Source organism: Strigops habroptila, chromosome 4, assembly GCF_004027225.2.
Source record: "Strigops habroptila isolate Jane chromosome 4, bStrHab1.2.pri, whole genome shotgun sequence".
NCBI lineage: Eukaryota > Metazoa > Chordata > Aves > Psittaciformes > Psittacidae > Strigops > Strigops habroptila.
In genome coordinates this window covers 12,891,828-12,919,488 of record NC_046358.1, presented here as the reverse complement: position 1 = coordinate 12,919,488, position 27,661 = coordinate 12,891,828, and positions in this window count along the sequence as shown.

Sequence of the window (27,661 nt, the reverse complement as noted above, 5' to 3'; positions counted from 1 at the left end):
AAATGCCACAATGACTTGGCACTGCCTGGGGAAGAAAGAAGCATCCTTTATTCTGGCATCTGTTGAGAGAAGTGAATTCCTCTTTACAGCCAAAGTTGCCACTCTCTGATTAAACTCTCATCTTCCTCATCCTCTTCTGAACTTCCTTTTCTCCTGTCCTCCCTTACCCTCTCAGCTTTATTACTATTATTTTTTCCTATACATTTACCCTTCCCTGGACCTATCTGGCCAAATCCCCTGATTTTCTGATCCTTCTTATCCCAGAGAATTTCCAAGCTACCCTCCTCTCTCTCTCTGACATTTCAGTGGCACGTATTAGCTACAAATAGGGTTATTAACATGTATTAGGTGGTAGGTGACAATACAAGGCAAGAGGAATCCATCTTGTCTTGTTCACATCACAGGAATTTTATTGTTATGAATTTGTGCAGTGCCTGACACAATGGAACCGCAGTCTCAGGCACGGCAATGAGGAAGAAGAATGAGCACTGCAAAATCTATATGGTGGCTTCACTTTATTGCTATTTGTCAAAAGCCAAAGAAGGCCCTTCATTAGCTTAATGCAGGATTAATAAAGGTTTCTGCAAGCTGACACACCACCAGTTAGCGGTCGTGTGTCTTTCCCTTATAAACTCCTCTATAACTAAAGCCCACAAATCCAGTAACTGTATTTTTCTAATTTAACACTCCAGCATTAACACAGAAACCCAAAGGAATTCATAAACAAAGCTAAACTCAGTGAGTTTCCAGTTCTTGGTTAATGATGATCTTTAGATGCTTTGTTGCAACACATTGAACGCCAGATTCACCTTATCTTCTCCTGCACTTTGGACTTGTTGGCACGTGCATGAATTTTTTAAGCATTATTCTTCAGGTTATTTTGTGTGCATTTGTCCACACAATCACTAGGTAGCTGACTAAATTTATGCAAGTGCACTTGCATGTAAACCAACTGTGTGCTTCTTGTTAATGGTTACATTCATCACAAATTACTATTAAACCAAATGCCATGAGTTGCTGGTGGTTTGGTGCCAGCAAACTGCAAGTGGAGGATTGGAGTGTTCTGTTTCTTTCCTAGCTCAAATATTGTTGGACTGCCTTTTTAGTTATGCATGTAGAACAGTGAAGAGAAAGACAACACATTAGACAAGGGAGGCTTTCTACAAATAATGATGCAAGGCAACCTGATGTCAGGTAGCGGCCACCTCTGCCAGGCTGTCAGGCTGAATTCTGGCAGCCCCAGGCAATGTGCTCAGCCCTGCTGCTGGCGGCAGCCTACCTCCACAGCAAATTATCCTTGGATGTGCTCAATTAGATGGGATCCAGCCCAGGATCAAGGTACCCCATGCACCAGCCTTGCAAAACACTAGTAAAGTAACTAACTTCTTACTCTAGGGACGTGCAGACTGGTTGCTGTTTCTTGAATGAGACACCAGCCTATCTTTTGGTCTTTCTGGCCTCTGCATATTGCTCAACTTTGCCATTTCAGCTCTTGCATCTGTCGACTTCTACAGTCCTCAGATTGCTCTGACTTTGTACTTTTCTGCTTTCTCTGTCGTCAAGTCCGTCCTACACCTAATCACTGGCACATTAGTGTCTGACATCAGACGTATGCTGCGGAAATTCAGGAGACATAAAGACATTTTTCTGTGACCTCCTTGATACTGAACTGCTCCCATAGTTTTGGCTGAAGAATACATCACACAGAGATCCTAGGGGGAGACGGGACTCACTTAATTGCCCATTTGAAGAAGTCTGTATTATCTAGGCAAAATTTTTCATTTACCATTACTAGAACATGACACACAGATATTATCAAGACATCCATAATTAATTCTCTGAACACCAGTCTTCCCAGTCCATCATAATCAATGGAAAAATTGAATTGCCTGCAAAAGCTGGAGAGTCACCAGTGAGAGGGAAGTTTTCACCCAAATCTGCTTTCTTCACTAACTCTTGCCCACAGTCCCATACAAGGGTCACTGGGGAGGTGCCTGGGAGCAGGGACTTGCTTTGGTGAGTAGACTGTGTCTCTGCTCCACAGCTGCCCTGCCGTCCCTTCCTCCACATCTCCCCAGTCTACAGACTTGTACAGCTTTATTAGTGGATCCAAACCCCCTCCTATCTGGTGATGCTGCCAGACACAAGGATGCCTGCTGGAGTTCATTACACATGTATGATATATACCCCAGCACTATGTAAATATGAGAGATTGGAAAGTATTTAATAGCAAGATTCATTAGCTTGACTTAATTTCTCTGCAAGCAGTAGGTCATTGCACTGCTGTTACAGGGGTTAGGGTATATCCATTGCAAATAGTTTCCCTTTATAAACCACTTTCTTTGGTTATTTCATGAAAATCCCTGCAATTACTCTGTCACAAACAAAACCACTGTGCTGCATGCTAACACCAGCCTCAGGTTTCGCCTCCCTTTAAGTCTTCGTTTGTAGCCTGGTATTTCAGGGCATAATTTGAATTTATAATACCACCATTCAAGACCTATTTTATGGATTATAGTTCCAATTGGAGTCTTTTCAGTCATACCAGAGTAAATACTGGATCATCTTTGCAAGAAACTTGCAAATTAATGTATCTATCTGCCAAACTTTCTGACTGAATACAAATCAGTTGCTGTTACTGGGAAGTGTAACAGCCCCTGTTTCAGATGCAAAGTAAAAACACAAGAGGGAAAAAACAAAATGAAATCTCAGAGTGTTCCTCTTTCTTTTCTCTTTAGTATTAAATCTATTGATAGCTGCTCAGGTCTGGTGAGGAAACAACCCTTTAAGTTGTCACTTCAGTGCTGTCTCAGCGGCTTCGCCCATCCACAACATTGGTTGGTGCATGTCAGAGCTGGTATGCCATCTTTCCTCCTTAGCAGAAAGGCTTCTCACGCTCTCCGCCCAATGAAAAATATTTAGGGCAAGACCGACAACTCCACAGGCTTTGGCTCCATTGAGATGTCTAATTTAGATGTAGTTGCTTTGATTTACGCTAGCTCAAAGTCTCTCACTTAAATCTCTATGGCATGGACATTTAGACTGCCACATGACAAGCATATTTACATGGCTTTCACTTGAGATTGTTTTAGCATCCCCTCTTGTACCAAAGCTGTTCCCTAATTTGGTTAAGAGAATGCATCCCCAAACATCCTGAATTCCTCCATCACCTTCCAAATCCCAGACGACATCTGTCTTTAAAAAAATGATTGGTTTATCTTTCTGTTGCATCTCTGAATTTTTTAATTCCATTGAGATTGATTTTTCTCCAATATCTAAGTTTATAAACTCCACATGACCCCCCTCCCCTGGAACTTTTAATTGCATTTAATGTACTTTGTCCACCCAGCTACCAGCTTCTTTGACTGACATCTCTGTACTGTATTTAATGCACAAGCTGGCAGCCCGCCACATTGAGCAGCAGAAAACAACTCATGCTTGCAAGACTAGATAACATTAGACTGTCTTTATCACTATATAAAAGCCTCAAGTATCCTTAAAACCTATATCAGGTTATTAAAAAAAAAAAAACAACGCAAAAACAAAACCACACAAAAAAAAAAAAAACCCAAAAAACCAACCCAAAACCGACCCAATCAAAACACCTGAAATTCTTCTATACTGCCCCGATGCTGGAACCTGGGACTTGAAGAAAAATAGGCACAAATATTACAAGGCTAGTGCAATCACATGAACTAAGCCCACAAGCTGCTGCACTGATTTTTTGAAGGAGGTATTTTCTCCTTCCCACTCTACACTTCTTTGCCAGAGCACCTCTTCTACTACAAAATTGTTTAGTCTCATGCTGACAGGTGAAATCCGGCATATGCTTTTATCATGTCACCCCAGCACTCACTTTCATTATCTCAGTGTTTTTGCAAACACCTGGGGAGTGTATTTCGATAATGCCAGAATAATTAGTTGAGCAAAGACTAAAAGTCAAACCTCGATCTTTATACACCTTTGAAAATACTATCTGACCATGCAAAAGGAGGAGATAGCTTGGGAATGCCCCTAATTTGAAATGGGGAAGTGGGAGGACCAGAATTTCCAGTAATGGAATTGTCATGACACTTGAATGTTAAATCTCAGACCAATAGCAGGTGAGATTTATTACTTTTTCATTTGCTACATAAATCAAAATGAAGGCATCAGAAGGAACAAAGGGAGCGAGGGGAAATGCTGTTCAGAAGGTGTCATAGGCTAATCAAATGTAATCCTTTATTCCACAATTAGCTGAAAAAAGTTCTGTCATCCAGGTTTGAAGTACATGGGAACACCACATAAGACAAGACAGTTCCCTTACGAGTCTGTAAGAGCAGAGGTAAATCTGTATATTAGATATGTACAAATGCTAATCAAGCCCCAATATGAGAATGCTACAGGTGTGAGGCATTTTATTATGGGTATATTAACGGAATAATAGAAAAACAGGACTGGATTGGATGATTCGGGGAGGTTGTCTGCTCTACCTACGCGTCCTAAGGCTGGGTCCAACATATATAAAATTATGGGAGGAACAGCAAGATGAGAACTGGCTCGATGGCCACACGCAAAGAGTTGTGGTAAATGGCTCGATGTCCAGTTGGAAACCCATAACGAGTGGTGTCCCTCAGGGGTCGGTGTTGGGACGGATCCTGTTCAACATCTTTGTCGGCGACATGGACAGTGGGATTGAGTGCGCCCTCAGCAAGTTTGCTGACGACACCAAGCTCTGTGGTTTGGTTGATACGCTGGAGGGAAGGGATGCCATCCAGAGGGACCTTGACAGGCTTGAGAGGTGGGCCGATGCCAACCTTATGAAGTTTAACCAAGCCAAGTGTAAGGTGCTACACCTGGGTCGGGGCAATCCCAGGCACTGCTACAGGCTGGGCAGAGAAGAGATTCAGAGCAGCCCTGCAGAAAAGGACTTGGGGGTGTTGATTGACGAGAAGCTTAACATGAGCCAGCAGTGTGCGCTTGCAGCCCAGAAAGCCAACCGTATCCTGGGCTGCATCAAAAGAAGTGTGACCAGCAGGTCAAAGGAGGTGATCCTGCCCCTCTACTCTGCTCTTGTGAGACCTCACTTGGAGTACTGCGTACAGTTCTGGTGTCCTCAACAGAAAAAGGACATGGAGCTGTTGGAGCGAGTCCAGAGGAGGGCCACGAGGATGATAAGAGGGCTGGAGCACCTCCCGTATGAAGACAGGCTGAGAAAGTTGGGGCTGTTCAGCCTGGAGAAGAGAAGGCTGCATGGAGACCTCATAGCAGCCTTCCAGTATCTGAAGGGGGTCTACAAGGATGCTGGGGAGGGACTCTTCCTTAGGGACTGTAGTGGTAGGACAAGGGGTAATGGGTTCAAACTTAAACAGGGGAAGTTTAGACTAGATATAAGGAAGAAGTTCTTTACAGTGAGGGTGGTGAAGCACTGGAATGGGTTGCCCAGGGAGGTTGTGGATGCTCCATCCCTGGCAGTGTTCAAGGCCAGGTTGGACAGAGCCTTGGACCGCGTGGTTTAGGGCAAGGTGTCCCTGCCCATGGCAGGGGGGTTGGAACTAGATGATCTTAAGGTCCTTTCCAACCCTTACTATTCTATGATTCTATGATTCTATGAGAATCGCATTTGCACTGCAGACTGCCTTCTGACCTCATTGCATTTAATTTAATTTCAAATCTCAAGGCCAGCAGTAGCCTGCAATATTTCCTCTGAGTCTCACACAAAGCAGAACTGTTGGGCAATAAAGCAGTAACAGCCCATTGGGTTAGAGATGGGTTACTGAGGCACAAACTTGCCAAGAGATCAAGTAACAGGGAGCTGAGAATTGTCATCCATGCAGAAGTCCTTCATCCTGGGAGATGGCACTGGACCAGTGACTAAAGGGAAGGAGGTGGTCCAGCACCACAGGATCAGGTCTCCTTGATCTGGACTGTAGACCTTTGATGTCAAAGTCCACAAATCTGTGGGAATAAACTCCCTGGAAGCTGGAATATTTTAGGGTTTTCAAGGGGCTAGAGACATATATTCTGGGATTTAGAAAAGAAGAAGGAATAAAAGATTTAAGAGATGGCAGGAGAGTCCTGCCCTGGGAGGGAAAGATCTTTAATGAGTATCTGTAAGGAAAGGCCAATATGGCAAACTCTGTAAATCTTCTTTTTCATACACTTTAGTGTCCCAAAACACAGATCAATAAATATTGCTTTCACTGGGGCATTTAATGTATAATAGAATTTCTCCTTTGCCACTTTGTTTTATGGCAGTGACATGACAAAGTCTGCCTGAAACTTCAGAGGCAACAGGCATTTCTCATAAAAAGTTTAAGCCTCTGTTGTTCCACATCAAGGTATTTTTTAATGTGTTCGTGCATTATATGAGACGACACTCAGCACCAGCAAGTGGGAGTAACACAAAAGCAGTGACTAAGTTGCATGCATTAAGTACAATGCCACATAAGCTGCATAATAGCCTCTGGCAACCACTCTCAGGATCTTGTGCCATTGCAATATGATTTAGAAAACAGAAATAGCTCTGTGTTCTGCTGTGTGTTTTATCCTGACCTTGCCTCATATATTCTTACTATGCACTTGGTTAAGGTCTCCCAGGAAAAACAACAAGCTCTTCCATGGTTTTAGATACCTGTTTCAAGAGAGAGTTTGGGGAAGATGCCGAAGCAGTGGCCAGAAACTTAAGTCCTTTATGCAGAGCTCCTTGGTCCCTGAGATGTTGCCAGGATGGGGCAGGTCCTTCTTTTCTCTCTCACTCCTCTGCCTCTTTTTCTTGGGTGTGGTTCAATGACATCACCAAAGGGGAAAAAGAAAATCCTCACATGAGGACAGGAATGCAGATGATCTGCTGAGGCCACATGAGTCCCCAAGTACCCCTCTAGTGGCAATAGTTATCAGTTTCTCCTGACTTGGGTTAGGTTTCAGCCCATACCCTTGTCATGCTGGGGAAAGAACTGAGACCTTCATCCATCTTGTGTGCTTGTGGGTATATACTGATCATTACATATTGGTTCTTATACTGGGTTGTGTTACTTCTGGAACAGTTCATAAGCTGCTATGCAGAAAGTTCCCACTATGCTGATGCCATGCCTTTATGTCACCAGCCAGTTGAAGGAGTGTGAGACGCTTCCAGGAGTGAATTTCCAAGAAGCTGTGGAGCATTTAATAGCATGACTCCCTTTAGAGTTAATAGAACCATAAACCTCTACATTAACAGCAAAATGTGTCCTGTAGGCAGTGTGAGCTTGACATGAACATCCATTGTAAGCCCTATACCCTCTTTTACAATTTGTTATGGGGATATTATTGCAACACACCACTCATCTCAATGGCTTTCATAGGAAATTAATTTGAAGTGAGGCACTTGAGGCAAAAGGGAACTGCCTAACTGGGAGGACAGTAATAGATGAGGAAACCTCTCTATAGAAGGAAGGCTACTATAGGGAGATAAAGAAATATACAGCCCAGGGATTGCATAATCCCATCATGCAATCAGGATGTATTAATGGAATAATAGAACTTGTACCTTCAAACTCATTTTAGAAGGCAGTTAACAATAGGAACCATTAAAACACAGGAGAAAGATTGGAGCCTTACTACCAGAACTGCAAGCTGACAAATGTCTGAACCTAGCAGTGTCATACTCAAGGCAGAAATTCTTAAGAGTCACTACCTAATACCCCTCCATCCATTCCAGTGCTGATTGTCTTTCTTAATCATTTAATAGGAGATTTTCCTGTAAAAAACAGCTCTTTAAATGCCTTCTCGTTTGAAAGCTGATCAATGCTAGAAGTCAATGTGATGATTTTTTATTGACCTATTCCAAGGAAATGTCTAATTCAGCAGGCTGCCAGCACAAGTTGAAGAGCAGTCTTTGGCAGGACAATTTTCCAGTTTTGACTGTCAGAGGAATAGCGACGCTGGTTGCTGAGGCTGGAAGATATCAAGGTGTCCCCAATGTTGCTTCCTCATGTAGTGTTGGAGCCTGTTACTTAACAGAAGCTTTTGGTTCTTGATGCTTTGGCACCTTTCCTATCATTTCTATGGCCCCATGCCTTCTCTGCCTGGAACATACCTCCTGTTTTCACAGTTGATTTGCCCTGCACAAGGCATACGCGTTTTGACATTGCCACCACATGGTGCTTTTTGAGTTTTCAAAGTGAATTTGTAATAGTCATTGTGCTTGCTTTAAGCAGCATCTTTGTCCTGAGAAGATCTGAGATTTTTTAAGGGAGAAGGAACATCTTTATTTCTTTGATTGCCAAGAATTACTAGAACCACTCTACTCATTTCTCATTACCTGTGTTTATGTATCCTGCCTGCTTTGCCCCTCAATTAGCAAAGTCCTTTATCCTGCAAAATACTCTATGCAGGAGAGAGAACAAATCAGAAAAAAGCCCTTCTTGCCATCTGCCAGCAACTGTCCCTTCCAACCCGGTGTCTCCAGATGGATTGCTAGAGAGCCAGGGGCACATCACATGGACTTTCCCCAGGTCAAACAAGGATTTGTGAGGTTGTTTCTGTAAGTCCATTTTCGACAAGCTTTAGAGAAGAAGGAACAAAAAATAAACCTTTTGCACCCTTCTCCTGGACCTTTGATCTGTGCTCTCAGCAAGGAGTGACCACGTAGCCCAGCTGGGGAGAAATCCTGGTATTAAAGAATCTGGCCCAAAACAAGTTTAAGAAATGCAAAAACCCCAATGTTCCTGCACCTGGCTGCAAATGTGGGGATCGTCTCTACAGCTTCCTTCAGTGGACAGAAGTAAAACACATTAATCCAAGCTCTGTTGAAGCTTGCCTGATCTGTCGCTGTAACAATCAGTCCCAATATTTGCTGCTGCTTACCACACCACACCAGCACCATATTTTCTTTCACTGCAGACACTGCAATGTTTTAGGTGCCACTTCCATTCCTATTTTTCAGCACAGAGGTGGAATATCAGCCTTTCACAACATGTCAGAGAGATACAGGAGGTACAAGTAGCCTTTTCTTAAGCAGCCAGGACATACTACACCGTATTATGTTTGTTGATGTTGTTGCTTCAAATCAGGTTTATGCTCCAAAGTTGGCTTCCACTTTTGTATTTGTAGAGTTGTACTGAGGGGTTAGCTCATAATCGAGAAATACTAGACAGAGGGATATTTGGAAACAGAGTTCTAAGAGACTTCTCAGAGTCACCTTGATTGTTTCTTAACTGGGAGCTGACAGTCAGATAGGACCCTACAGCAGAGCTTCACAGTTCAGTCTAGTCCAGCCAGCCAATAAATTGAACAGATCTCCAAAGCTTTCCTTCCTGGAGCTCTGAACTCACTCCCTGCGCCAGAAGCCCAGATAACAACCCTCAGTTCAGCTTTATATGAGCCGAATATGAGCCAGCAGTGTGCCCAGGTGGCCAAGAAGGCCAACAGCATCCTGGCTTGTATCAGCAATAGTGTGGCCAGCAAGACAAAGATAGTGATCATCCCCCTGTACTTGGCACTGTGAGGCTGCACCTCAAACACTGTGTTCACTTTTGGGCTCCTCACTTCAAGACAGACATTGAGGTGCTGGAGCATGTCCAGAGAAGAGCGACGAAAGAGACGAAGGGTCTGGAGCACAGGTCTTATCAGGAACGATTGAAGGAACTGGCATCGCTTAACCTGCAGAAAATGACACTCGGGGAGACCTTATCACTCTCTACAATTACCTGAAAGGAGATTGTAATGAGGTGGGGATTGGTCTCTTCTCCCAAGTAACAAGAGAGGAAATGGCCTCAAGTTGTGCCAGCAGAAGTTTAGATTGGATTTTAGGAAAAAATTCTTCAGGGTGGTGGAGTCACCCTCCCTGGAGATATTTAAAAGATGTGTAAACATGGCTCTTAGGGATATGGTTTAGTGGTGGACTTGGCTGTGCTGGGTTAATGGTTGGGCTCAATGGTCTTAAAGGTCTTTTCCAACCTAAATGATTCTATGATTCGTACAGACCCAATTCAGCACTCTGACCCCTCACCTACATCCCACTGCATGTCTATGCAGAACCCTGCACTCCCAGGCACAGCCAAGATTTTTACCGCCTAGTCCTGCCTTTTGCTTAGACACAGTTGTCCTGATGCACCAGTGCTTGGGGTGGGGTATGGGAGATCAGCCTTCCTGATCTAACACAGAGCTGTACCCCCAAAAACAGAGACCCTCCAGATAAGTGAATTATTAGTGCTTGAATCTGTTTCTGCTCATGCCAAGGCTCTGAACAGGAGGGAGTGGAAATAACATTTAAAAACCATCTTCCTCCCATCCACTTTCTGGCCTCCCCCAGGTTCCTATATATCTCTTAGCTCTATGCACAGGTTTAACAAGCTCATATTTTTAATCAATGAAATCATCCACTTGTAATTAACCAGAAAACATCAGCCTTGTCAAGTGACCTTTCTGTTTGATGGAACAAATATAATTACATTGTCACTTCAGTCTGGTTTAACAAACAACCAGAAAATGTTCTTTAATAAGCTGCCACACTGAGATGGCAGTTTATGATGGCTTAAAAGAATGTTTAATCTTAGTTAATTAATACTGTCTAATCTACCAGAACTAATGAACTTTCAACTACAATAGTAGGTCAATGCCTTTGTATGCAATGACATGTAAACATTACAAGTTGCAAATTTATCAAAGCACAAATTCCAAAGAATAAAAGTAAAATGTGACCTTTACTAAATTTATATATATATAAATGTTCCTGCTATAATTACTTAGTAGGAATAAGAAAAATAATGACCTACTTACACGTGGCACAAAGTTGTCAGTGTTGGAAAGCTACAAATGCAGGAAGACAAAGCACTAAAATTAACAACTAATAATGTATTATTATCAATAATGACTATTTATTAAATCATCTGAGTAAGATTTCCCCACCCACTCACACAGTCCCCCTTATTACGAACGGTACGGGCGTATTATACAAAAGGGAAAGGAAGAGAAAGCAATGGAGGTAATTGCCAGCAGTGCCTGCGGGGTTCAGCCAAAATGTGGGGAGAGGATCGCGCTTTCCTGGCAGCTCAGCTGGTGCATGGCCCATAAGCTCATGCTGTTCTGCCCTTTGCTACCTCCCCATGCTACTCCTTTGTCCTTTGTCAAGTTTCCCAACTCCACAATAGGCAATATAGAGTGGGAAGTCAGCGTCCCAGTACAGGCAGTAAGATAGTGGCTCACATCCCCAGAGACCTGAGAAACTTTGTAGTATGAGCAAGTCCTGAGCATCACCTTTGGAAAACAGCAGAAAGTATCCATGTCCAGAAGTGTTGATGAAATATCTTCCAGGTCAATCAAAAGCTTCATTTTTTTTTTTTTTTTTTTTTTTTTTTGAAGACAAAGTCTGGAGGGGAAAATCAGGCAAACCCAGACAAATTTCAGTCATGAATCCAAAAAAAAAAAAAAAATCTTGAGAAAAATCTCTTAAATCTCTTCCCCACTGCTATTAAGTCTTAATAAGTATGATAAAACATAGGAAGTTCCAGAAGACTGGAAAAGTCTGAATGTGGTGTTAACATTCAAAAAAGCAGTTGTGATGAAACAAGTAACTTACAAGCTGATTAATCTGTCCTCAGTCCCAGGCAAAATAATGAGGAAGCTGATATGGAAAGCAATAAGGATTAAAAGATAGGGATATGATTAATTCCAGTCAATAGCATTTCATGAAAAATAAGAGATGTCAGACAAATCTGATTTCATTTTTTTATGAGCTTATGAATTTGGTGAATAAAGGTATTTGCATGGAAGTAATATAGCTAGATTTTTGTAACATACATTATGAAAAACACAGTTACTTAGCATGGGTTGATATCCTGCTACACTATTTTCAGTGGACATCATGAAAGATTATAAGAAAATTATTTTTAAAATATTATAAACAGCCTTGGTTACCTGTGCCCAGGGAAAATGAGAAAGGTTTGAAGAAGTGATTCCAGGGTGGAGAAGGCAGAGAAACCATCTCAGAAAGACATAAGTAAAAGGCAACATTGCAACAAGTGTGTATGATTGGATGACTATGGTGATAGTCTGGGAAGGAACCTTCTGAGACATCCAATCTGCTGTTCCTAAAATGTGAACCCCTTCCAACATCTGTAAAGTCCACAGTGTGTACACATACAACTGGCTATATCACAGACCATTACTCATTACCATCAGTAATGTGATGATGAAATTTGACAATTATAGCAAGGTCAGCAGAATGGTAAATAATGCTGAGGACCAGGTACTTACAGAAAGCATCATCTGTGAAATGAGACTGTTATTTTACTGGTTCCTCTCTGGGCCCACTTCTGGGGTCAGGTCAGTTTGTCCTCCCGCTTTGGGGGTGGTTGGATCCCTTTTAGGAGATAAAGCCTCCATGTCCTTGTGTGTTGTGGAATCCTGTGAACCCATCACGGTAGTTATCTTCACACACTTGCAGGCTGATTAACCTTTCATGTCATAACATCCTTTAACATAATGAGAGCTTCTAGTGAAATAGATTCCCTTAATGGCTTCTGAACACACTGTTGATGATGACTGAAGTGGTACAATGGTAGAAATCCCATAATGGTGGAAAAAACCCCTTAGGCTTTTCAGTCTCTTCAAATCACCCTGTGCATGGTCAGGTCAGTGTATGCCTTTATTCCACCACCAGAAGCCAAAACTAAAGAACAGAGGAATCATTTTTGCCACTGCATTCTTGATACAGGCTTTTAATGGTATTCTGTACCTAATATTCACTGCATGTGCTTTATATCTTATTACTAGAGCTAAAAATTTTGAATTCACAGATAGTATTCTGTAATAGAATAGGAGGCTGTATTTAAACGTTGCTAATATTTATTTACAAGTTTGCATCAGTGCCCCTAAGGTAAAAATGTAAGATGAACAAGATAAATTGAAAAGCCAAGTATAGAAATGCCATCTTTTTTCAGGTTTCACATTGTTATCACTTGACATACTAGCATTCATCAGCAGACTTAAAAAGGAAACCTATATTACTGTTTTCTTAGAAAAGCATGTCTTGTACATCTCTGTGTCTACATATATCTGTAGCAGCCTTCCAATATATGAAGGGGGCCTACAAGGATACTGAGGAGGGACTCTTCATCAGGGTCTGTAGTGATAGGACAAGGGGTAATGGGTTCAAACTTGAACAGGGGAAGTTTGGGTTAGATACAAAGAAGAAGTTCTTTACTGTGAAGGTGGTGAGGCACTGGGACAGGCTGTCCAAAGAAATGGTAAATGCTCCATCACTGGCAGTGTTCAAGGCCAGGTTGGACAGAGCCTTGGGTGACATGGTTTAGTGTGTGGTGTCCTTGCCCATGGCAGGGGAGTTGGAACTAGATGATCTTAACGTCCTTTCCAACGCTAACTATTCTATGATTCTATGATTCTACGACTTGAGTAAGGCAGAACGACTTAAGCAGTGACGTTTAATGACAGTCTTGTTCAGGGTCAGACATCTGGTTATGCCTGTGAAATAGGGACCATGTATGGAAAGCAGTGACTGTAGATGAGGTTCTTAGTGACATGATTTAGTGGCGGACTTGGCAGTCCTGGGGTAAAGGTTGGACTTGATAATCTTAAAGGTCTTTTCCAAACTAGCTGATTCTGTGATTCTGTGAAATCGTGGTGGGTTTATAGCAGAAAATAACAATTCAGCACAACTTTCTTATATGCTACTGAGACCCCATACCCCTTGGGTGCATAGGTAGGATTGCAGAAAGCAATAATAGGTAATTTTATTTCTGCCTACAGCACTGCGGAGACTGCACAGTCATACTGAGTATGGTTCTGGTGCTCGTCTTTCTAAAATATAGTTGAAAAAAGGTGTACAAAAGTTGTAAAATCGGTCTGAAAAGAAAAAAACCCTTCCATGGGCCAGAAACAAAATTCCTTGCAGCCAGACTGAGAGACAAAATAGCACTGAATTTTTAAACGTTTTTCTAACTCAGCTGAGGAAGGAGGACCTGGAATGAAGAGCTGGAGGCTGGAATGAGACAAGTACCAGGGAGAAGTCATTTGAAGAATGAGGGTGATCAGCTGCAGGAGCAGGGAGGAGTGAAGTCATTTCCCTCCCTCAGTGAACCTAGGAGCCAAACAGCATCATGGAAGCAAGACATGAGCCTCACCAAGAGGAAACAGAGTGAAATGCAATGGCCCATGGCAGCAAGGAGCCACAGGCATCAAATCATCCCACCAGCCTTAATTCACATGAATCTGCCAATAGTATAATTCAGGGTTTGCACCATGATGGCACATTATTGCACTGTAAATAGATTTTTGTAACCCAAGGTACCGTATTTGCACCAATCCAAAGACCACGCTTGCTAAGATACTGTCTGGTTCCATGGATATGGAGATCTCTACAACAGATGAGGTTAAAAAGAGATTTGCTGCCTTGGATGAATTAGGGACTTTGATATATCCCTGAAACATTCACAAGGGAAGGAAGCGAGAGGTAAAGTTCTGCAATGTCTTATGTGCAAGGTCAAGGTTAGATAACAATTATGAATTCTTCTCACTTTAAAATAAAAAAATGCATGAAAAACAATTATTCCCTTGACTGAACTGGGCAGCTGTAGGGGAAGGAAAAAAAAAAAGGTTTTCCTTGCAAGGATTTAAGGCCAATTTTACAGTTTGGCTCCCATATATTGTCATACAAGCAATTTCTATAATTAGACTTGTGAACTTTCAAATGCTCTTCATTACTAGTTGGTGTTCATCTGTTTAGCAATCACTGGACTACAGATGTACAGATGATCAGTAGCCCAGCACGTGAACTGGGCAATAAGTGGTAATTGCCCATTTGCACCTTTGCAAGGTGCTCAGTGAATCATATCCCAGACTTAAGAGAGCAAAGACAGACATAGTCAAGGACAGATGTAAAAGGAAGACAAAAGGAAGAATATAAATACAGTATTGTCATTACAAAGGCTGTGGGATGGTGAAACCAGCATGTGAGTGCATTTGGCACAGGCAGATACATTACCCGTCTACATGTGTCTCATTGACACATCTCTACAGTGGGAGAGACAGTCTTTCCCTTGCCTGTTGAAACTGGGATGTCCCCATAACAGAGAAGTTTTTTTTGGCACTGAGATCATCCAGGAAGTCTGTGAAAGAGCTGGTATGTGAGCCCAGATCCTATTCAAATATCTTTCATTCAAGGTTCACTTTCCAAAATTATTGATCTGCTTTGTGTCAGTTCTTGGATCACCTCCCTCCATCCTACCAGCACCTCACCTGCATAAGACACACATCTCACACCAGACAAGCTGTTCTTCACAGATGTCAAGACCTCTTCACAGACTGAAGAGAGAAAGCCAGATTTAGAACAAGTGGCAACTTTTAAGATAGTTAATATAATGAATGCTACCAAGGATAATTATTGATAAAAATGGAAGTAGGATTCTAGGCTGAAGTAAATGAGATTTTTTTTATTATTATTCTTTTTGCCATCTTAAAGTTCACCATTACATGAAGTTTGAAAGCTCACTGGCATGATCAGCTTTGATTATTTTCATTTAATTTTCTCACTATACTTTTTCTTCTCCACTTCTCTTATTGTGTTATTATATCTTTAAAAGGTATTTTAAATTAATTTACTGCACTCTGTGAACACAAGTAAAAATATTAGCTTTCAGAGAGTCATGTCAATGAGGAAAGCATGTTTATTCTTCCTTGAAGAAAGTGTATTATAAAAACTGTAACCCATAAAACAAAAGCTTGCTTGCATTTTCTTCTTTTTAAATCCATCCCTGAGCTAATGCAACTAAATTTAGCACTTAATTTGTAATAAATATGCATGGAAAAACCAGAATACCTCACCAAACAGGCATATTTACAGCATCAGCCAGGAGGAAATTATTAGTATATCAAAGGAAATGGTCATGCTCGGCAGCAAATACAAAGCATGCTGATGCAAATTTGTATGATTTTTTTTTTTTTTTTAATATATGACTATGGAAAGCCATGATGCTGCAGCTGACCATGCTACTTCAGCTATAATTTTGGCACAAAAGCAGGAATCGACTGCTAATATTTTTAGCTCCCAGAATGCAAACACCTTTCTACCACACAATTTAAGACTTAGAGCTCTTTCTAAAGAACTGAGCTGGACAGAAAGTAAAGCCTTTTTTTAATGGGTAGCAGAATCAAGATGTTTTGCATGTGTTTGCTAAAAGGAGGAGGTGACTAATGAACCCAGAATCAAGAGATGCTGTGTTACTGGATTCCACTTTTTTCTCATTTGTTTTCTCATTCTCTTTCTTACTTTTCCTCTCCTTTATTCCCACTCCACCTAGGCTTGGCCATAAAACAACCCTCTAATTCTTTCCCTTAAAATGTCCCCGTGTCTCATAATCAGCTCTGGAAAATGGAAATTAAAGAGATAGATATACTAAAAAAACAGACGATAAAGTTCACTACTTCTCTGCCATCCACTTTGCTTTGAAATATTTTCACTGTAAAGAAAAATTGCAAGACCTTCAGAAGAAGAAAGCCCTCAGAACAGCCAGGCACAGATATGTTAAAGGGAAGAGAGATGTAGGTTCACCAGAAATCCACCCTAGCAGGGAGAAAAAGAGTAAGTGGAAAAATCAGAGGTATATAACTCTCCATGGTGGAGATTTTGTGGGCATTTAGAACTAGAAAAAGCCCTGGTCCTTCCAGACTGTGGGGTTTTCACTTCAACCTGCTGCAGGAGCTCAGGGTATTTCAGCTACTAGCACTAGAGCAGTACTTGGATCAAAAGTACTTTCTATATCATTGTTTGGCAATATTGGGTATGCAGCTTCCCACTACCATGTTGCACTTGCTAGCTTTTAAGTCCTGACTGCTTGACCTTCACCTTGAAGTGACCAAGTAGTGTTTTATACAGGTTGAAAAGAGCTTTTTTAAAGTGGAGAGAAGGCAAAAGTTACTTTCACTATATCTGTAAACTAATGGATATTGTGACTGGCTTGTGAAATTGCTTTCAGTAGGCTCTGCTCATGCAGTGTCTTAAAACCTATCAATACACTAAATTTAGCCTCAAGTTCCTATTCATAGCCTAATAAAGCTGTCAGAATAAAATGTTTGCAAAAGACATTTCCATTGAAAGTTGTCTTCTGCCAGAGTCTTAAAAGTACAATTGTCTTATACAAGTCCATAGTAGCATAGGAAGCAAAAGCAAATTGATTTGAGGAAAAATATGCCAAGACTGTAATTCTCTTTCTTCAAGTAAATGGATTCCTTTTAATAGGTGGAGAGTTCCAGCATTATTAATTAAGACACTGCAGACAGGAGAGGAGTTGATTTGAGAAGTTTTAAAGATCAGCTACAATGTATTAGACTTGATACCAATGCAAATGATTTCAGCAAAAAACTTTGAAACAGACCTCGATTTTTCTTCATTCTTTGCTTCTTGTATTTTGAAAAAGAATGAACCTGTCCCAGGAAAGCAGCAACATTTTGCTCTGCCTTTAAAGCCCTGCAATATTTTATTTTTTCTTAAAAAACGACAACTAAAAACCCAGATGATAATCCAGACAGCATAAAAATAAAGAGAACCTCTTTTTTACTGAACTTGAAAGGTGCTTTCTCTGAAGTAGCTGTGTTCATAAGAATGCAGTTGGGTGCAGTGTTAAAAACATTAAACTTCCCCAATGACTTCCACTGAAATGATCACCCTGAAAGTTCTAGCACAATGCCCACCAAGCTATATATAAGAATGCTTATTTTGGTTATTCCTATTATTTTTATTATTCAATAAATCTATTGAGTAAGAAAAAGTTCAGGCTAAACGAACAAAATTGTGCTTGCTGTGCTCAGACAAAGAGAACATCAAGGAAAAAAAATTGTACCACACTGAGCACAGCTAAAACTATTCCATAAACTAATTATATACTTCAGTCACTATTACTAGCTCTCACAGTCGCATCTTTAAAACTGCAATAGATACATTGCTTTCTTGCAGATCTAAACCCTTAGCATTTAATTTCAATTTTGCTTTAAATATCAAAGTTTACAGCTTTTATTTATGGGGCAAATTTAGAAAAAAATTAAATCAAAGAACCAGAGCAGTGTTAAGAACTAACAAGTATTCTTTAAAAAACACCTCTCATGTTTCTTAGACTAAATTGGTGAACCTGGTGGCTTGAATCACAGGTCTTAATTCCTACGTTCAACAAATCTGTGGAAAAAACAGCCTTCTTCTTTGGTATCATCACAACTGCCAATCTTTTCTAATTGAGTAACAGGTATCATTTCTTTGTATTTGGCCGTGATAGCTGAGATACACAGACCCATGCACCAGAGAAGTAGTGTATGCTGAACTGTCAGAGCACTGAAACTGAACTACAAATATTGATGCTCAACACAACTTTTATTAATCGAGACTACCTTATTACTTGGGGTAGGGGTACAATTACTAATCTACCACAAGATGGGATAGGCTACCTGCAATTCATACACCCCAAGAACAACCCAGAAGAAGAAAAAAATTCCATTGTGCTTCTGACACATGCGTTTGCTCCTCATGCCTGCCTTTGCATAGGGCTGTACTTCTCATCTAACAGCAGCTTTGTCATCATTTTGCCATTAAAACAAGTAATGCTAATGCCAGTTCAGAAAATTTATCTAGGCACGAGTTAAATGGCTGGAGTTTTACAGGTGGATTTCATGGTGGGATGGGGCTTTGATCAAACCAGTCTAGAAGAAGGTGTCCTATCCAAACCATTCTATCATTCTAAGATTCTATGTTGTTATTGAGAAAAAATATTAAAAAAAAATGCAGAGAAAATGCTTGGTTTCTCTTTTTGCCCAAAGAGAGCATGTATTTGGAGTCTTTGCATGGAAGCAGACTTTTGCAGCTCTCCATGCTGAGCAACACCTGACCACATAACACATTCATCAATCATCTGGAGGGATGGGATGCTATTTATCATGAAGAGGGCATACCTAGTTAGCACAAGAAAACCTATCACTGCATCACAAAGACAAATTTTAGCTTGGTGCATCCCAGTATTGCACCAAAAGTGATCTTTCCCTGATTTGTCAAAGGCTGAATATTTTTTAAAGACCACACACAAAGAATGACATCTGCAATTCCTGGAGGGATTCTGAAAACTTTGAGTGTTTCTGTGAGTCTCTCCAACAAGGATGTTCCAACTCAGCAACTCCCACCTCCCACCTTGTGTTTTCCCACAGCCCCTGTTTCAGGGCAGCATCCATACCAGATATAACCGGCATTAAATTGGAGGGATGTCATCAAAGCTGCTGTCTTCTCACTGTAGGCCGCTCTCTAATACTCTTGACAGGAAATTATCTGGGAAAATGAATAAAAAAATCACCTACATAAGAAGCACATGGAGCAGTTGGAGCAAGTCCAGAGGAGGGCCACGAGGATGGTAAGGGGGCTGGAGCACCTCCTGTATGAAGACAGGCTGAGAAAAATGGGGCTGTTCAGCCTGGAGAAGAGAAGGCTACGTGGAGACCTCATAGCAGCCTTCCAGTATCTGAAGGGGGCCTATAAGGGTGCTGGGGAGGGACTTTTCATCAGGGACTGTAGTGATAGGACAAGGGGTAATGGGTTCAAACTTAAACAGGGGAAGTTTAGATTAGATATACAGAAGAAGTCCTTTACAGTGAGGGTGGTGAGGCACTGGAACAGGTTGCCCAAAGAAGTGGTGAATGCTCCATCACTGGCAGTGTTCAAGGCCTGGTTGGACAGAGCCTTAGGCGACATGGTCTAGTGTGAGGCATCCCTGCCCATGGCAGGGGGGTTGGAATTAGATGATCTTAAGGTCCTTTCCAACACAAACCGTTCTATGATTCTGTATTCTTGAAAATGAATTGTATCTGGTTTCAGAGCCACAGCAAACAGGCTTGTTATGCACTGGGAAAGAAGATGGGGTGTCAATGGCTCTGGTTTTGCTATGCTCTTGCAACTCTGCACCTCAAGACTGGGTTTTAGACTCTTGCAGTAATGTTAAATACAAAATGCCCTTGGGTTTAAATTTGAAACTAGGCACTTTCATTTCCAATGCACCACCATTCTACTCAGTTTCTTTTAACTTTATTTCTACAAGACTACTCCTCTATGTCAAGACAACCTGGAGCTGAATACATAAGAAAAAAAGAGTTTTCTCAGGTCTGGCAAAGATGCAGGTACTATCCAGGCTGCTGTTGACAGCGCAGCAGATGGTTTTCTTCTGGGTCGGTATTTCTCAGATGCAGTATAATGGTTATTCATTAATAATGCACCAAATTGAGGCAATGAGAAGAATTGGAAGGGCAGATTATAATTAGCCTTGTGCAGCAACCAGGCACCAGAAACGCAGGTCATTATTTCAGCTCATCTAAATGCTTCTCATCTCACTAGTAACATAACTAACACATACTTTGCCTGGTCATGTAAAAAAATCTTTATTTGCCTGTACTAAGGGCAGCACCCTACTAAGCTGCTGCCATGTTGCTTCTTGGAAACTGTAGTGGCTTTAATTGTGAGTGAAGCAAACTGTCTACATAGAGTAATTTAATTGAAAGGTACAGTAAGTCAGTCATTTTCCCGGCTTAAGGACATTGGAGTTTCAATCACTTTATTGCAGAATCTTTTCAGTTTCTCTTCTCTAACAATACAGCTATCATTTCTCTGCAATTACTTTGTTTACCCCATCTTAAAGGTTGTGCCCTGTTGAAATACTGATAATGAGAACATTAGAGGAAAAAAGTAAAAAAGTCTTGCTCTTACAAGCTCTCCTTATTTCTAGCGTAATTGTTCCTTCCTTTGCAATGCATGTCCAGGCATTCTCAGAAACACTACTAATGATAGTTCCTCCCCTCCCTAGTACTTTAATATGAAAACATAATAATGGAAAGAAATGGAGAGCAGAGCCAAGAATTGCACTCTTTTACTTAAATCTGCCACTGTTCTAGTTGCTCTTCAAAACTGTAGTGAAGCAAGAAAAGACTTCCATTGATCTTCACTGGAAAATGGATGGAGTTCCCATGGAAAACAGAAGGCAAGCCTCAACTTTTCTTCCAAGTTTTCTCTTCGGCCTCATTCCTTGCTAAGCTCTTGTGCTGCCTCTCTCTGTTTTGAAAGATATTCTGGTTCAAGTTACTTTTTTTGTTTGTTTGTTTATATATACGAGTATTTCCAGGTTTCTAGCCAGATCAGCAAAAGGATTAGATATAATTTGCAAGGCCATGCATGAAGTTATTTCTTTTCAGACAAGTAATGTTACCAATTGACATCAAGAGAAGATGTCATTAGCTCTAAAGCTGCTGAAATGTATGAAGTTAAAACCTTTTTGACTCCACTATAGTTACAGAAGTTCTTTGACATACTTCTGGAACAAATATCCAAGAGAATTTTAATTTATGCCTGTGTTTGTAAGAGCAGTCTACCTACCAGAAATATAACCTTGTGCCCCAGTAAGGAAATCTCACACAAATTTGGTTTTATGATTCATGGTTTTCAAGAGCTGGTCAAAAGGAAAAGGCAAGCATTTAAAAACCTATATGCATCAGTCATCAGAGGACTGAAACCTAAGCTTATTGCTCTGGCTGTGGCTGAGTTTTCTAGCCAACCAGCATGCAAGTTCCCATGACAATTCTGCAAGAAAAGTCAAATCTGCAACCCCTGAGCTCCCTTTCAGGGGATTCCGCTGAATTGCTGAAATTGAAGTTTTTATTCAGGTCTCTTCCTCTATTAAATCTAGAGCGTTTAAGGTATCCAGTCTCTCCAGAAGTCCACAAGTACTAACAAATACCCTGAACTTTCATATTCAGTTAATGACAGAGCCAGATTGGATACACAGAAATACTTAGTCCGGTTTTCTTATAAGGTTCCTGTAAAGAAAATGTGCCTTTCCCGGAAAGGACTCAAGCTATTGCAGCCACACAACTCCAAGTTGTCCACATACAGAATTTAGGTAACTGAAAAAATAGCTTTCAAAAACCCTTGGGAAATTGATTTGGAGATTAAATATTTAGCATGATCTGATTCAAAACATTAGATAGAATGCAACATGTCTGCACACACAGTGAGTAAGCCTGAGTTTCCAGGGACCATCCTGCAGTGACCTGTGAGATGCAGAATTGTACCTGGCGGAAACATGTTCTTGAGTGCAGGAAAAAAAAAAAAAAAAAGAGAAAAAAGTTACTGAAGCTTACTCAAGAATTATCTCCTAATATAGTCAAAGATCAGCTAGAATGCTAGTAAATCTACTTACATCAAGTAAATAGTGCCTGGCTTGCTTTTATGAAGATGGAGGCAATTTGCATCACTCTTGGTAATACAAAGTCAAGTAAGATCAAGTTATGAAAACTCACTCATTTGCTGCACCCTTGCTACTAAGCAGTAAATGTTTAAAGATGAGATAGTTCAGTTAGGATAAGTGTCCAAATAGCAGAGCTTCTTTGTGATGGCAATGGGAGAAACTAAATGCAAATTATAAATACAATGAAATGCACATTTCCCCTGGTGAATGGGGCTGGTGCATTAAGCAAACAAGGGCTCCAACGTCTGGTGCATGCTTGAGTGGCTTAAGAGAACAAACCCACTATCACTGTTACAGAAAAAAGTGACTTTGATGTAAAAGAAAGTAGTAAGCTGCACTCAGATGATATGAAAATGGAAGCTGGCTGGATCTAGAGGGACAGTGGAACAGACACACAGGGAGGACATTGGTCTTTGACACCGTTCCACTTTGCAGATGAAAACCTGGTAACTGCAGTCACTAACAGGCTACAGGTCATGAAACCTGATTTTTTTATATATCCTGAGATATATAAAAAAACCTGAGATGCAACCACAAGTATAAATTCATACTTGCTGCATCTTTGTAGATGGGGAGGTTCGGAGCTTCCTCAAATATATTGTCTGCACAAAAGCCTTAATACCTAAAAGAATATTATAACCTTTCATATTTTTCCAAGTTCCAAATTGCTGTATTCCATTTCTTTGAAGTTAAACCCTTCTTTGGAAGATAATGCAGTTTCTTGCCTGACATTCATATTTTGATCTGGCTAAAAAACACTGGGCAAGTGCACAAGACTAAAACAATACAGCATTATTGATGCTATCTAAAGACTTGCTAATGACCACAGATGGAATCTTTTGGCCGCTGCTCATGGAAGTTGTCTTTTCAGTAAGATTTGTTATATTAGGCCATGGATGGGGCTGGAGATACTTTCTAAGGTAAACTACACAGCAATTACAATCCCAACAGGGAATATCAGGCACAATTCACACAATTAGAGTAGAAATTATATGTACTGTCAGGAATCATGCTAGTTTATGCCAAACAGATTTTATGCTCCTACAAGAATGAATTAGGAATTAAACTCTTTCTTTTTTATACTAGTCATGGGCATTCATTAATATTACTAACATTAATAAGATAAAATGTACAGATACTATCTAAATAGCAAGGATTAGACAAATCATAAAAACAAAATAAAGAAAAAGGAGTAAATACAAATTTCAAGAAAAACCAAACGTGTTTATCATACAAGGGTCTTGCAGTAACTCCAATTCATTTGGCCAAAATACTAGCTTTCAAGTGCCTAATGGGGTTGGTCAACTTGGCTTATAGCTTATTGTGGAATACATGAACAGATGATGAGGGAGTGATATTTCCTTCAAGAAAAGATGATTTAAATGTGTCTGTGGCTCTTCCTCCTTATTTTGCAGAGTCTGCAGGGCAGTAAAGTGGAAAAGCACTTTGGAAAGTCATGTTCATTCCAAGGGCACTGGAAAGCATTTTGCAGCTGTTGGTGTTTGGCAGCTTTTGGAAGGGATGCTCTGTGGATGCTTCTAGATGGAATACCCATTACCAGCTGATTCAGTGACCTTGAGTGTACCCTTCAATTCCACACACCTACCACAAGCACAGTCTTACCAATCTGCAGACCAATTCGTTACTGTCTTCCTACAACAAATTGAAAGGAAAAAGATAAAAATATCCCATGTCTACAGCTGTATATGGGGCATATGAAACAAGCAATTTAGGATGCTTATTGACCCCATATATTTCCCAGACCCTATCTTCACCTACCATGAGATCACAGCTCAGTGGTGGAGAGAGGAAGAAGAGGCCAGTTTTGTCCTCTTTGTTGTCCCTCCTCTGAAATTCCTCCTGCTTCACTCACTAGCTAAGGCTACAAATGTGTTCCAGACAGCAAGAGATGACCTTGAAAGTATTCACTACTTCTTAACCTGCTTAAAACTGAGTTATCGTTGCATATTCCACTTTTTCATAATGACCATGTGTAACAGTATAATCCAACCTTTCTGTGTCATATTTCATTCCTTTTTACTGTAAGGCATTTGCAACACGGCTCACCATTTCCTGTGTGTTTGCTAAAAGCAAGGAAGCCTAGGGATTTAAAAAGAAAAGAAAAAAAGAGAAAGGTCATTCACATAGGGGAAGACATACATCTCGTAAATTACTTGCAGATTTTTCATGCTGTAGCTCATTCAACCCAGTGATGTCTCATTCTCATCCTTTGTCACCTAAGATTTTCTAAGAGAAAGTTAGTTAGTTCTTTGGAAGCTGGGCATAAAAAGGTCTTACACCAGCTGCAAATCAGCTTTATTGATCCACATGTACAGAAAAACTTATAATAATTGAAAAAAACCCTAGAGTTAGAATGGAGGTGAATATCTTTTTTTGTCATGACCTATACTGAAAAATCTTCTGCTTATAGGTGAAGCTTCAGATTAAGCAATTTTCCAGGAAATTTGCAAAGATTAACCATCTACATGACCTCATCTAAGACCAAGTCCTGAACAGAGATACAAGTTGGTGGAACACCAGGATATAATAGTAGTAACTTAATTGCATTTCTAATTTTTGTTCCTATTGGTGCATTTGGGGATGCTGAGCATGTCATTCACCAAGCTCTTTCTTGACTACGGTCAGAGCTGGGAAAATTCATTACATCTGTGATGCACTCCCCTCTTAGCATGGAATTTGGACAATGTCAACTGGATATGGGGCGGCATAACTCTCTGCACTTCTGTACACTGCATGCATTATGCAGCAAAGCAATTTTAAAATCAATGTCACAGTGCAGAAGGAATGGCAAAGCTTTGAATGAACAGCATATGAGCAAGCAAAGATACTGGAGCTGAGTACTGATCAGAGCAATTCAGTCCCTGGATGATTTCTAAAGGCAATAATTCCAGCCTTAGGGCTTCTTCATTTCTAAAATCCATTTCAACAAAAGCTCTTGGGTAATCTAAATAGTTAACTATAGAAGGAGTAATACAACTCAAGTTTCTGCAGCATCTTATAAATGACCATATGAAAAAATGACCATTTAAATATAAACTACCTTTTCTGTCATGGTGGTTATTGAGGTCAGATTCAGTTAGGATAGCAAAATGGGAAGGAGTCCAGCAGCAGAGCTGCCTTCCCATCCTACACCACAGATCTGGAAATGCACTGGATAGTGGAAAGGGGGATATTTCAGTCATCTCTTCCAAAGAAAGCTGTCCAGTAGTACATACAGATGGAGTTCTACCTCAGTGATGCCATTATACGAAGCTCACTCTTCTTTCTTTTCCTTCCTAGACAAGAGAAAAAAAGGATGATGGCAGACTCCATTTGATGGAGACAGAATTGAGACACTGTGGCTACCTTAACTTTATCGAGAGTACTGGAGCTATGATAGGAATGGATCTGTGAGGTGCAGCAGTCAGCTCTGAAATCTCAGCACCCTCATTGCGGTTTATGTGTTTTTACTTTGGCCTGGCTCTGGCCTGGTACTGCACACTGAACGCCAGTGCGTGGTGGGCATGTGTTGGATGCAGCTGGAAAAGGAAACCAATTTGCATATGCCAAACGCACTCCACAGCACACAAGTGCAGTAAAGTGAGGATGATCGGAGATTTACTTTAAAAGTGCATTCCTGGTCCAAACTAAAACTCTAGCACAGATGCACACAGAAGGAACATCTGACCTACATCTGAGGTCTGTGGAGGGCTGAACTGAACCACAGTCCCTTGAGTCCAGTCTAATACCTGAAAATCCAGTTTTTCTCGCTACAGCTGTTGTTTGTACAGCCACCACTTTTCAGCAGGACTGTTAACTCAGAGGGAATGATTTCCTTTGAATTAAAGTCTGTGTCCAAGGTACCCACTGTGAACATTTTAGAAAAATACTAGAAGTCATGCATTTCATCAAAGTGAGCTAATAAGAATATACTACTTTTTTATATGCAATATGAAAATATGCATAATTTGTAATACTGAATTTGTTCATCTATTTGTCTTTGCACAGTACAAAAATAATTTGTCTTCATGTCTAGCTCATATAAAGATATTTCAATATGTTATTTGCTAGCATCACAATACGATTAAGAGAAATGTCTCAAAAACAATTCTTGATATATAAACATTTGTTCTTTCTTAAAGAGTGAATTCTGTTTATCAGTAATAAATTCTCAGGGTTTTTTGATTTCTCTAGCTGGGGAAAGAAGGAATAAAACTTGCCGATAATCTACAGAGTTTAATAAAGTTACTAAGCAAGTAGACATCAAGGTCCTGCACCTGGGTCAGGGCAATCCCAAGCACAAATACAGGCTGGATGGAGACTGGATTGAGTCCAGTCTTCCCTGAGGAGAAGGACTTGGAGTGTTGGCTCATGAGAAACTCAACATGAGCTGGTAGTGTGCGCTTGCAGCCCAGAAAGCCAAACGTATCCTGGGCTGCACCATCAGCAGCGTGGTCAGCAGGTTGAGGGAGGGGATTCTCCCCCTCTACTCTGCTCTCATGAGACCCCACTTGCAGTATTGCATCCACCTCTAGGGTCCCCCAACACAAGAAGGTTGTGGACCTGTTTGAGCAAGTCCAGAGGAGGCGACAAAGATGACCCAAGGGCTGGACCACCTCTCCTGTGGAGACAGGCTGAGATAGCCGGGCTTGTTCAGCCTGGAGAGCAGAAGGCTCTGGGGAGCCCTTAGAGCAGCCTCCCAGCACCTAAGGAGGCCAACAAGAAAGCTGGAGAGGGGCTTTGACAAGGGCATGGAGGGATAGAACAAAGGTGAATGTCCTCAGACTGAAAGAAGATAGATAGATTAGGTATTAGGAAGAAGCTGTTTACTGTGAGGATGTGAGACACTGGCACAGGTTGCCCAGAGAAGCTGTGGCTACCCCATCCCTGGCAGTGTTCAAGGCCAGGTTGGACAGGGCTTGGAGCAACCTGGTCTAGTGGAAGGTGTCTCTGCCCGTGGTAGGGGGTTGGAACTAGATGATCATTAAGGTCTCTTCCAACACAAACCAGTCTGTGATTCTATGATACTATATGATTACATTGCCATGTATCTCCCTCCCTACTGCACCAACTAGATGAGCGTCCTCTGTTCCTGAAGCTAGGCACAATTAATCAACAGAGCTAAAGTACAACTAAATTAACATTTTACAAATCCTCCTGCTAACCTGTTTAACTTCATAATCCTGTGAAACATCCAGAGGAGCAGATACCCAATGTACCCATAGCATGTTCCACACCACCATGCACAAAACCATAAATGCTGGATCTGCAGAAACCATGCAATAGCAATTCCAACAGACCAAGGATAATTCACATCCACCAAGGACCTGGTTCAATTATCCAGACCAAGAATAATTTGTGGTCAGGAGCACAGAAATTCGCAGACTGGAACAGAGCCAAATTACATACTTCTAGCAGTTACT